The sequence below is a fragment of the Ornithodoros turicata genome, chromosome 6 (assembly GCF_037126465.1).
Source record: "Ornithodoros turicata isolate Travis chromosome 6, ASM3712646v1, whole genome shotgun sequence".
NCBI lineage: Eukaryota > Metazoa > Arthropoda > Arachnida > Ixodida > Argasidae > Ornithodoros > Ornithodoros turicata.
In genome coordinates this window covers 73,892,066-73,902,463 of record NC_088206.1, presented here as the reverse complement: position 1 = coordinate 73,902,463, position 10,398 = coordinate 73,892,066, and the positions used below count along the sequence as shown (strand labels likewise).

The following is a 10,398-nucleotide window of genomic DNA, read 5'->3' as shown; positions in this document are numbered from 1 at the left end:
GGGAGTTTTAGCACATGGACACGGAGCAAAAGTGGTCGTTCGTAATACCTGTTTGTAAACGAATGACGTCATAGTGTTCGACAGCGCCACCAATTTGGTAGAGTTGAACTACGTTCAAAGCTATAGAAGAGAACAAGGTGGCTCCCGAAGGCCACGGTTTGGAGGGGATTACGATGGTCTCCTACTTTCCTTTCAATAGGAGGCAGCGAACAAATGCTCAGCTCTCTGTTTCGGTTTGCCTACCGACGTCACGATAACGTTTGTCGGGTAGAGGTTTATTTTTGAAAGGAATATGGTGGTCGTTAGCGGCCTCGACGCGAGTGGCGCCAATGCGTCGAAGCGGTTGAAATTGCAAATAAGCGGCAGCGCAACAGACCTCACCCTGTTTGTAAACAAATGACGTCATATTTTTCGACAGCGCCCCCAATTTGGTAGAGTTGAACTACGCTCGAAGTAAGGGTCGCCTCCAAAAGCCACGGCGTTGAGGGGATTACGATGGTCCTACTTTTCTTTCAATAAGAGACAGCGAACAAGTGTTCATTGGTGGAAGCCGATCTGTCTACCAACGTCACGATGACGTTTCTCGGATAGAGGTCTATTGTTCCGGTACGCGTTTTGCTCTTACCGGCAGTTTGAAGGTCGCGCCATGTGAGCATTCGTCTTTTCGTGATTGACGGCCAAACGAAGCTTTCGAGCTGAAAGGCCCAATTAAACTTTACAATCCATTAACAACGTCTCGATTAGGTTCTATTTTTAGGTTGTCCCACATACGCCGTTCTTATCTTTATTGCGACCGACCAACAGACTGTTCTTTGGTCGCGCAAATGTCCCGAGGCAATAGGCCTGGTCTTTATTTTATTTTTTTTCTCCGAGCGATTCAAGAGCATTCGTCGATAATGACGCAAAATAAAAGCTCGAAAAGGCGCGTGCGTGAAAGGGCGGTATCTTTCCAGGCATTTTTGTATCGGCAAATATAACACATAAAAAAGCGACGGTAAAATCTTGTTCGGAAGAAATGCGTTCGTACGAACGATTCAAACATTATAGGCCAATAATGGGTATAGGCCTAAATTTGTCCTCCGTTGCGGTGATCGCAGCCTTCGTAAGTCGTCCCACCCTACAGTTGGTAATACCAAGTCGCGACTGGAGACGTGAAAACAGGAAGGCCCGGAAAGGTGAGCCTGGTGCCATAGCTCTAACAGGAACCCTAATCGAGTCTGGAGTCATTTTCTATATAGTCATCAACTTTGGAAAGGTTGGTATTATTATGAGGCACAGCCCCTCCTTGCCCCCTCTCGCTTCAGCTGTTGTCGCGTTTCCTACCCAAGACTCGTTGCCTGTCTGTCCCAACAGGACGGGGATCTATTCCTGGTAGGTCATCCCTCCTCACATTCCTTGAGAGCTGGGAAACAGTTTCTGCTTGAGGATAAAATTAGGAACTACTTGGCTGGCAATAAATGAAAACATCTCTTTGAAATGATCGTTTGAGAGTACAATTTCTTCTCCCGCATAGCATATAGCACAAAATTTCTCTCGTTCCTATAAGAACTGGTAATTATGGCTCCAATGTGTGGCAAGTTTACTGCTTCTGAAAGTGCCCCTAAGACAGCGAAAATCTTGTGAGGAAGGAAGACTCGGCCCTTTCTGTCTGCCTTAGCTGTTTGCTCACTTCGCATAAATGGTACGCACAGTGAAAAGACACATTTGCTAACGATGTACGGAATTAGATAACAGACAGGTTAAATACATAACGAACGATACGGGAAGAACAACATGACCGTGAACGTTGTGGTTGGGATCTACGCCATACTGGTCATAATTGCGGGTTTGACGCAGAGAAGCTTCTTCAGCTTCTGTTGTAAATGCCTCTTATTCTGGCCCCTCGGGAAAGTTACTCTTCAACTGGCGAGCCCATTTATTAGAATAAAAGTGTTTCTTATATACAATCCTAAAACGAAATGATCAATTTTATGATGCAACACAACGATCAGAAAACATCCTCATACTGTCCTAATTTACGTCGATGGGGACCAATCATTCTGGTGGTTACCGTGGTACAGGGAACACCCCAATAGGGACATCCTCTTTCTCCGCCTCTTTCCAATACGATAAGGCAACGACGTAGTTGACATCCCGTCCATCTCCGTCCAAGCCCCGGAAGCCATCGATGTACCTGCTTTCTAAAATTAGATCCCAATATAGTCCGCATCGATTGATTCAATGTTGTGCTTTCATAGATGGCAAATGGCGAAATTGTAGCAGACGAACGTGACCTCCGCGTGGTGGCGTCATGTCCACGTGACAGACCTCATTCTCTTGGTCAAGGTTGTGGCAGTTTTTATCGCACGAGCGACAGATTTGCAAAAATGGAAAGTTGATTGCAGCTTTACCTCTCGTTACGAGGAGGATTCCAGCTCCTTACCCCATTCTCATAGCCTCCGTTCTCGATAACTCAATTTTCAAACTTTGCTTTTAGTACGTTTTATCCGTGTAAGGCCGCAAAATGACCTCCTTCCTCGGCCTATAGTCGATACGATGAGTCAAGGATTTCCTGAAATCGTACAAGTACCAGAGGCGGATGAAAACCCGCGTTTCATTGTCGAAGCGCCTAATTAGGGAGGGGAGAAGAGATAAACAAATGTGTAACCTAGCTTGAATCCGCCACTGACAAATACCTTGGTTATTATTAAATAAAATCCATCCTGTTGTCTAATTTCCCCTTGTCGGACTCTTTCCTTCTTTCATGAGCTCACGTACGTTCGATGCTAAAAACGCAAACTCGGCGCTCATTAACCAATTTCTCTCTCGTGTAATGCGAGATTATGGTGTCAAGGTTCTAGCTTGAATGCGAGCTATACCTCCGTGACAATCATTATTCCTGTCACGCGCAACGGCAACAGCCTCTCGCAACACTGTACACATTACTATCATCGCGCCCGATCACGTGGTCATCGTACGTTGAGGCCAATCAATAATTGTCGTCCGCCTCACGTTCGCGACAGCGGTGCCGCGTACGAAAACGTGTCACTTACGCGATTTATCGCTCGACTAAATCAAGATCGAGTCGATTTGGAAGGAAAGCAGACGGTCGTCTGCTATTTCATTCAGTATCGTCCGTTTTGATGCGCGGTGTCTTCTGCTAGTTTTGGCCCGTACTTTTTAGAATTTGCCGTTTCAAATATATCTTGAAGCAAGTAGAAAAGAAACAAGCTGAAGTAGTGAGCAGGATATCTTTGAGGACGAAGCTCGTCCTTCCTCTCAGCTGCGCAAGCTCACTGGAAACTTGATTGGAGATGTTTCAAATACGAAAAATCCCTGCTTTCAAAGACTGTCTGCTTCCGGCTAAATATATTAGGAACTTATTTCGACGGCACCTCCAAGTAAGTTGTTCCAAAACCTCTCCAACGAAACGGCGCTGATTTTATGAAATCAGTTTTCTAAAAGAAACCAAGTGAAGACGTGAGTACATCGCTCCCCTTCTTAATCTAATCGCCCAGAAGTTGCCTAGGGACGCTACTGGTAGACCGTATCCTATAGCTTTTCAGATTCCGCCACATCTTAAATCGGTAGCGGAAAAAGTATTTCCGATATATAAAAGATAGCGGCGTACTTTTTCTCCACTACCGCTACTTTTTAAAACATGGAAAACGTGGAGCAGGGAGGCGTAAAAAAAGCGAGCCACCGACAAAAAATGCGGGCTTTTTCGCAGCTCACGTGGGAAGAGATCAGGCTCTCGGTTGTATGCACGTCAACTCCCCCGACCGACATTTGGTGGTGTTGCGCAGGCGCCACGTCGATGCGAAACCACAGCGGTGTCCGCCCATTTCATTAGGTCAGGAGCGCGTATTTCACACGTTGCCGCAAGAAAGAGCGGCGGCCACCGATTCCATGAAATGTCCATTATTCGACAAAATGGCGTTCGATACGTCCCTTGACCTCAGGTTCCCTGGATCCCTTCGTTCCCGCACTACTAGCTTATGTTGTCGTGCGGGCGCTTCTCCCTTCAGTGCATAGAAATCATAAGTATGCCTTGGTGTGCGTCAGAGCCGTATATAGAGAGACTTTGGCCATCTTTTGATCTCTTGCTCCCTCACTGGCGGAGCCTGTTTTCACTTCAGGGTAGGCGTTGCACCACCCAAAAAGTCTGAATCGAAGCGAATTCCGCTTATCAGCCAGCAGGTAGGCGCCATCTTGATGCAGTTCATCGGCTGGTCGACATGTACTTTTGTCGCGCTCAATGTAATCTACCAGGCTGGCCGGCTTATCGCCCACAGGCACCTGTGGCCAAACTTTGGTACCAAACTGAAAGGATTCAAGGACGAAGAGTTCTAGAAGGACGCACTTATCTTCCCCCTTGCATCGTGACCAACGCTTCGCATCAACATGGCGTCGGCAACAATAGAGCGCGAAGAAGGAGGTCGTTCAGCCGTGACGTCGCGGTTCGAGTTAGGCTCCTCCTAATGGCCAAACTCTCTCTATAAACGGCTCTGGTGTGCGTCAGTGCCGTATATTAATGGGTCATGCCCAGAGCCGTATATTAAAAGGGAGTCTGGCCATTAATGAGTCATGCCTATACCTGAAGCTCCGCCCACTTTTTCAGCTTTCCGACCAATGAAGTCTCGAAATATGGGGCGCTATCAATCAGCCTATTCTCACTATTGTCCCCCTTATCCAACATGGGCAGCGCCATTTTGGGTGGCAAGTGGATTGGATGGGATTGAAATGGATAGCTCTCGCAATCTGCAAAATTGGTGGATTTTTGGTGCCAATTTGATGAGCGCCACCTAGGGAGCGTAAGGCACGTCGGGAATTGTCGTCTGCTTCCGTCGTTGTACCGCTGCCGGCAGAACCACCTGCTGGGACACACTCTGTTGTCGGTATGATTTTTAATCAAATCTACATGAATAGTTGGAATATAAGAGGCAAGAATGTTTTATATCCATGAAATCCATCAATTAAATATAAGATTGTACAGCACAGCGCCGTTTTTGTTATGGTTTCGTTGTGATCGCCGTGTTCACTAGGCCTAACACTGACGAAAAAACTTATTATTTTCGGTTAGATATCGATGGATGAGCATCAGTTGAAACTGATTTCCAAGAAACGTATATGCGGATGTACATTTGCAGCGTAAAATCAGAGTAGTCTGTGAAAATTTTTTGTCACGAAATCCCCGCTTCACTGGGTTTGTTTTCGTCGCCATTTTGGGTGGCAGTGAGGTGTCATGGCGACCCCCTCGATAAAGAGCAAACCAATCAGTGGAGCGAAACTGTGATTGACAAGTCGAGCCTCTTTTTGTGACTCCTCCCAATGGCCAGACTCCCTTTTAATATACGGCTCTGGTCATGCCTATACCTGAAGCTCCACCCACTTTTTCAGCTTTCCGACCAATGAAGTCTCGAAATATGGGGCGCTATCAATCAGCCTATCCTCACTATTTGCCCCCCCCCCCCTATCCAACATGGGCAGCGCCATTTTGGGTGGCAAGTGGATTGGATGGGATCGAAATGGATACCTCTCGCAATCTGCAAAAGTAGTGGATTGTTGGTGCAAATTTGATAAGCGCCACCTAGGGAGCGTAAGGCACGTCGGGAATTGTCGTCTGCTTCCACCGTTGTGCCGTCAGAACCACCTGCTGGGACACATTCTGTTGTCGGTATGATTTTTAAACAAATCTACATGAATAGTTGGAATATAAGAGGCAAGAATGTTTATATCCATGAAATCCAGCTGTTAAAAATAAGATTGTACAGCACAGCGCCGTTTTTGTTATGATTTCGTTGTGATCGCCGTGTTCACTTGGGCTAACACCGGCGACAAAACGTATTATTTTCAGTTAGATATTGATGGATGAGCATAAGTTGAAACTGATTTCCGAGAACTTTATATTAGGATGTACATTTGCAGTGTAAAATCAGGTTAGTCTGTGAAAATTTTTTGTCACGAAATCCCCGCTTCACTGTGTTTGTTTTCGTCGCCATTTTGGGTGGCAGTATGGTGTCATGGCGACCCCCTTGGTAAAAAGCAAACCAATCAGAGGAGCGAAACTGTGATTGACAGGTCGAGCCTCTTTTTGTGACTCCTCCCAATGGCCAGACTCCCTATAATATACGGCTCTGTTGTACCGCTGCCGGCAGGACCACCTGCTGGGGGCACATTCTGTCGTCGGTAAGATTTTGAAACAAATCTACATGAATTGTTGGAATATAAAAGGCAAGAATGACTATATCCATGAAATCCAACAATTAAATATAAGATTGTGCAGCACAGTGCCGCTTTTTGTTATGATTTCGTTGTGATCGCCGTGTTCACTAGGCCTAACACTGACGAAAAAACGTATTATGTTCGGTTAGATATCGATGGGTGAGCATCAGTTGAAACTGATTTCCAAGAAACATATACGAGGGTGTACATTTCCAGCGTAAGATAAGAGTAGTCTGTGAAAATTTTTTGTCACGAAGTCCCCGCTTCACTGTGTTTGTTTTCGTCGCCATTTTGGGTGGCATTGAGGTGTCATGGCGGCCCCCTCGATAAAAAGCAAACCAGTCAGAGGGGCGAGACTGTGATTGACAGGTCGAGCCTCTTTTTGTGACTCCTCCCAATGGCCAGACTCCCTTTTAATATACGGCTCTGGTGTGCGTTCTACAGCGGCGCCCCCTACCTGCAATGACGCAGCGTGGCTCTCGACGTATTTTCATGCGCTCTCTGATTTGCTGCTGCGCCAACCAATGGCGCGCCGAGTAAGAAGTCAGGATCTATACGCCGTTCCTGACATACAAGTTCCCTCATACAGCTATCGCAGTAAGAACAGTTTTTCTCGATCCTTATTGGTTTCATTTTCTTGCCATCCAGGCATCATCCTTGGTCTCAACTGCTCTCGCAAGTACAGGCTGTGTGCAGAAAAACATGACCCGCATTTAGGCACATAGCTTGTTGCCTACCTAACTAGCGAACTTCCGGTGGCGCACGATGGCGCATTTATGCGTGCGAAATCTGCAGAAAAATTGTGGAAGCCATACTCAGCTTTAAAAATAAACGGAACAACGAAAACGTCGGCTTCCGTGCATCAGAATAGGGCAACATGGTGGACAACAGGGTGTATGTGAAAGGGCAACACGGTAGACGTAGGAGAGTTGTGTTCAAGTACCGCTAGGGGAGCTATCGGTGCATAAATCGAAACGATGTCCCACATGGATGCTCATCGGCAGTACCCCTAGCGGTGCCTGCACGTAACTCTCCTGAGACCGAGATGCACTACCATGCACTGTCATGACCGCCCTATTCTAATGCATGGAAGCCCATGTTTTCGCGCTCTGTTTATTTTTTTACACTGAGTATGGCTTCCAGCATTTTTTTGTAGCTTTCGCACGCATAAATACGCCGTCGTGCGCCACCGGAAGTTCCTCGGCTAAGTAGACAACGAGTTACATGTCAAAATGCGGGTCATGTTTTTCTGCACACACCCTGTACAACAAAAAATGATGCAACACTACGTAATATTATAAGAGAATATTTGAACAACAACTTTATTGCGAGATGATGAGTTTCATCGCCAGGGGGCGATACTCTACTCTATCGCTGGCGGTGATGTGGGGAATGAGATAAATAACCCCTTCACAATAAGGATCCAAGTCCTACAGAAAGGTGCTTTGAGCGCTGGTGGGCTGGACGTGGACCAAGGGGGACGAGAGTGTGCTCATGATGTCTACGTAGCCGACTTGTTTTGTTTTAGACCCAGTGTTATGCGAATGCAATGGAGTTTTGCCGCCGTACTTGACGGGCAACTGCGTGAGTGTTGGTGGCGACTTGGACACACTGTGGCTCGTAATTTTCAATTTTAATTTTCCAGAAAGCGCAATTGTGACGAAAGAGTACTGAGGGGCTATTCGAGAGATAAATTTTGTGCGATCGTTCTGCATACGGCGCGGGACGTCCTGCTCATCACAGTTCGGTTTCAGTTATCTCATATTACGTCGCGCAAATGTGAAACAAAGTTTATGTCGCCATCACTTGTGGATCTCCAAACAATGTGGAAGGCTATTCCACCGCACGCCTCCCAGCGGGCATGGCTGAAAAGGCTGCCTTGGGTTAGGTGTCACAAATCGAGGCAGTGTTGCTCGACAAACACTTGCTCTTTTCGAATACGTGCTGGCCTTTTACGGGAACAGGTGGGCGGATCTACACACACATCTACAGGAGGCGACAAAAATAGATTAGCAAGTTGGAAAAGTTGAGAATGTACGACGAGCGAGTTAACTGTTCTGGGTGCGAGAAATGATTCCTCATTGGCGAGCTTTTGTGCTCTTTTATGAGCCAGGGGGAAGCAGTGACGATCGCGGGCATTGTGATTCATCTGACGACGTGTCTTGACTGCAGCTGCGATAACAGTATGCAATGAACGTGTGCTGTACCCGGCAAAATGAAATTACCATAAGCTCTGGATGTCCTATGCTCTGTGCAGACGACCCTATAATTAAATTACTGCCGAGCTCGTCCATATCCGACAGTTTCTTGAATGTACCCACACGTTATATAGGTGGCTGTCTAGTTCCAGAAGATATGGGAAGACGAGAAATGAGGAAGTCGGAGATTGTTGAGCAGAAGAACACTCGCGGAATCCCTTCCGTTTTTAATCGGCTCAAGCTTGCAGAGGACAATACATCTAGAAAGAGCAAGCACTTCCCGGAGTTTGAGGAACGCACAAGACCAAGTGTTGCGCGTTATCGTGTGTGTTCCTCAAACTCAAAGAAATGTTACTCCTTTCTACAGTACACCATGCTCGCTTGCACCATTCTAACATGTTCCTCGACAATACAACAAAGTTTTTTCGCCGCCACGGAGGTAACTCAGACGCTTAACGTCGAACATCCCTTTTGCTCACTTCTGTATCGCAATTTTTCCTCCTACATTCCAGCACTGTGAAACATCTTCGATTTCTCTCGTGTAGCAGCGAATGACGGGAGAAAAAAGTGTCGTCTGCGAAATTTTGCAGCTGTCCTGTCTACGTTTCGAAGTTATAATCAGGCTCCACAAACACGTTTTGTCGTTGCTCCGCTTGCGATGCGATTTGACGTTCGGATTCAATATTGATGACCACACCTCGACCGAAGGAAACTTTGGGGATGTACCATAACAGAATGGGGGAGATAACGAATGACGTTTCTATACGATGGAGCTAGTTGACCACTTTGGAGTCGTATTGGTCGTAATTTGGGATTGGTTCAGAAATAATAAATGTCCCGCCGAGACTTTTATTTTGCTCACAGAATAGCCACACATTTTTGGTCAAGCATGTGGAATGTCGTCAGATGCGGCAATCTCGGGCTTATCACGACATAAACCCATCAGGCCACGAATTTTATTATCCAGAATGCGAAATTCTATCTTCGTAGTTGGCTTTACGGCACAAGCATACTTGGAATGTCGCTTTCTTAGGATGCGGCAATCTCGGGCTTATTAGGACATAAGCCCATCAGGCCACGAATTTTATTATCCAGAATGCGAAATTCTATCTTCGTAGTTGGCTTTACGGCACAAGCATACTTGGAATGTCGCTTTCTTAGGATGCGGCAATCTCGGGCTTATTACGACATAAGCCTATCAAGCCACGAGTTTTAGTATTCAGAATGGCGAAATTCTATCTTCGTACTTGGCTTTACGGCACAAGCATACTTGGAATGTCGCTCTCATCAGATGCGGCAATCTCGGGCTTATTACGACATAAGCCCATCAAGCCACGAGTTTTAGTATTCAGAATGGCGAAATTCTATATTCGTACTTGGCTTTACGGCACAAGCATACTTGGAATGTCGCTCTCATCAGATGCGGCAATCTCGGGCATATTACGACATAAGCCCATCAAGCCAGAACGAATTTTTGTATCCAGAAGGGCGAAATTCTATCTTCGTAGTTGGCTTTACGGCACAAGCATACTTGGAATGTCGCTTTCTTAGGATGCGGCAATCTCGGGCTTATTACGACATAAGCCTATCAAGCCACGAGTTTTAGTATTCAGAATGGCGAAATTCTATATTCGTACTTGGCTTTACGGCACAAGCATACTTGGAATGTCGCTCTCATCAGATGCGGCAATCTCGGGCTTATTACGACATAAGCCTATCAAGCCACGAGTTTTAGTATTCAGAATGGCGAAATTCTATCTTCGTACTTGGCTTTACGGCACAAGCATACTTGGAATGTCGCTCTCATCAGATGCGGCAATCTCGGGCTTATTACGACATAAGCCCATCAAGCCACGAGTTTTAGTATTCAGAATGGCGAAATTCTATATTCGTACTTGGCTTTACGGCACAAGCATACTTGGAATGTCGCTCTCATCAGATGCGGCAATCTCGGGCATATTACGACATAAGCCCATCAAGCCAGAACGAATTTTTG

At 46.3% G+C, this 10,398-nt stretch overlaps 2 protein-coding genes across 2 annotated transcripts in view; one reads left to right on the top strand and one right to left on the bottom strand.

Annotated features, from left to right (window-relative positions):
• The window catches only part of LOC135397376 (coagulation factor IX-like), a 40,269-nt gene that overhangs the window by 6,943 nt on the left and 22,928 nt on the right, over window positions 1-10,398 (top strand). The window lies entirely within an intron of this gene.
• Window positions 1-10,398, bottom strand: part of LOC135397379 (protein stum homolog) — a 32,219-nt gene that overhangs the window by 6,221 nt on the left and 15,600 nt on the right. The gene's annotated exons all lie outside the window — the stretch shown is intronic.